Source organism: Penaeus monodon, unplaced genomic scaffold (genome assembly GCF_015228065.2).
Source record: "Penaeus monodon isolate SGIC_2016 unplaced genomic scaffold, NSTDA_Pmon_1 PmonScaffold_6461, whole genome shotgun sequence".
NCBI lineage: Eukaryota > Metazoa > Arthropoda > Malacostraca > Decapoda > Penaeidae > Penaeus > Penaeus monodon.
In genome coordinates, this window is record NW_023661508.1 from 10,001 (window position 1) to 12,500 (window position 2,500).

The 2,500-nt window shown below is 47.5% G+C and overlaps 1 pseudogene; it reads left to right on the forward strand.

Annotated features, from left to right (window-relative positions):
- LOC119571476 overlaps positions 1-1,145 on the forward strand; it is a 1,470-nt pseudogene extending 325 nt beyond the window's left edge.
- Positions 1,146-2,500: the final 1,355 nt, after the last annotated feature.

The window sequence follows — 2,500 nt, forward strand, 5'->3', positions numbered from 1 at the left end:
GGCATCCACCTTGCCGCGCATCCGGTTACCTGCATTTAAAGAAGGTGAGCCAATCGAACCATATATTCACCGGTTTGAAGATTTTGCCGATTATATCAGTTCGACGAAGCCACGAAGAAGCTTCATTTCCAAAGTCTGTTTGATGGGAAACCCTTAGAAATCCTCCATCGCCTCAACGCGAGTGACAAGACGTACTGTTCGATGAAGTCAGCATTGATGAGGGCGTACGGGCTGACGGTCGACGACGAAAAAACTTCAATTTAATCGTGCAATGATGCAAGACCGAGAGACTGCCACTCAGTTCCTGGTTCGTTTGTCAGGCTACCTTGACCAGTGGCTGGAAAAGGATGGGACGCCGGACACGAAGGAAGGTATTAGGGATTTAGTGTTACGGTTTCAGCTTGAAAAGTCGTGTCCCCAGGATCTCGTTGCGCAGTTTAAGATCCACAAGATCAAGACTGCAGAGCAGATGGCTGATAAGGCGGATGCCCATTTTTCTGCCTTTGGGTATCACACTCGCAGGCAGTGGAAAAAGCCGGCCATTTCACTGGGTCAACAACAGAGGGGAAAGCAAGAACTACTTTTGCAGCAGCAACAGAAGGTTCATCCCACAATTCACAAGCAACAGCATCTGCAGTCGAAAGCACAGCAGAGTGTACCACCACAGCAACAGCGGAAGCATCCTTGGCGAACGGTGAGTCAAGAAACTCATGATTACCGACAGAAAGGAGCGGCCGCCTGTGTGAGTGAGGAAAACCCAACACCCCAGCCTCCGGAGACGTCAGAAGCTAGACAACAAACGCCCCACGTGCACAGCATTTGACTATCTGCTACCTCCACGGATCCTGATAAGCAGAGCTCTCTCCTCGTTAAGTCAGGGTCAGTAAGTGGTGTTCCGGTAAGTGTTCTCAGAGACAACGGTTCGTCGGGGTGTGTTGTAAAGCAAAGTTATGTCCTACCACATCAATACACTGGGAGGAGGAAAAATGTTAAAATGATTGACGGATCACTAGTTAATGTTCCAGAGGCGACTATACATGTAGACAGTCCGTTCTTTACAGGGAAGATTTCAGCAGCCGTGATGGTTAATCCGATTTTCGACGTCATCATCGGAAACATTAAAGGGGTGAGAAATAACTGTGGTGCTGATGCTGCAACGAAAAACAGGATGTGTCGCTGTTACGAGAAGAATGAAGAAAACGAAGGAAGAGTTTACTCCACTGACGTCGGTAAGTGACCTGGTGAAATCTCAGGATATTGTTCAGGAGCAGAAGAGCGACCCCTCACTAGAATCTGTGCGGAGGAAGATGGCGGAGAGGTCTCTAAATAGGTCACGGGAGGAAGAAACCTGTTTTATCGAGAAGAACAAGAGGATCTACCGGAAGGTTCAGGCGTTTAATGGGGAGGAGCGTCTCCAGTTCGTCGTTCCTGCGAGGTATCGTCTTGCTGTTTTCCGTTTGGGTCATCACTCCGCTCTCGGAGGTCATATGGGCCAGAAGAAAACGCTCGACCGTATACAGGCAGCGTTCTTTTGGCCTGGCATGGGGCAGGAGATTTCAAGGTTAGTTCGCTCATGTGATATTTGTCAAAAGACTAGTGACCGCGGACGCGTGAAACCTGCGCCACTGAAGCCTATGCCGCTGATCTCCGAAACCTTTCGAGAGAGTCGCCGTGGACATCGCCCGGACCAATCCACCCGAGAGCGAGTGATGGATGTAAGTACATTCTCACACTCGTGGATTTCAGCACGAGGTGGCCAGAAGCAGTGCGCTCAAAATATAGATTCTGTCACTGTCGCCGAAGCCATGGTGGAAATCTTCTGCAGGATCGGTATTCCCAGGCAAATTTTGAGTGATAGAGGGACACAGTTTACCTCTGCAATGATGGAGGAAGTGCTTAGATTATTGTCGGTAAAAGGACTAAAAACGACACCATATCATCCAATGTGTAATGGTCTTTGTGAGAGGTTTAATGGGACTCTAAAAAAAAATGCTCAAGAGGATGGCAGCAGAGCAGCCGAAGGAGTGGCCACGCTATGTTGCACCACTTCTCTTTGCTTACAGGGAAGTTCCTCAAAGTTCTTTAAAGTTCTCACCCTTTGAACTTGTCTATGGAAGAGCAGTAAGAGGACCTCTTCAAATACTGCGGGAGCTGTGGGACGGAAATGAAGCAGATACAGAAGTTAAGACAACGTATACTTATGTCATTGACCTGGCAAATCGTCTCCAGTCTACTTTCGAACTAGCTAAGAAAGAGTTGCTGAAGCTCAGGAAATACAGAAGGCATACTACGACAGGAAAACAAAGGTACGTCAGTTAAAGGCTGGTGATAAATGCCTTATTCTTTTACCCACTTCTCATAATAAGTTATTAGCGCAGTGGAAGGGCCCGTATGATGTCGTAGATAAAATGTCTGAACATAAATTACTTAGTACAAGTGGGGAATCAACAAAAAAGGTTCCACATTAAAATGCTGAAAGAGTACTTCACAGCTAACACAG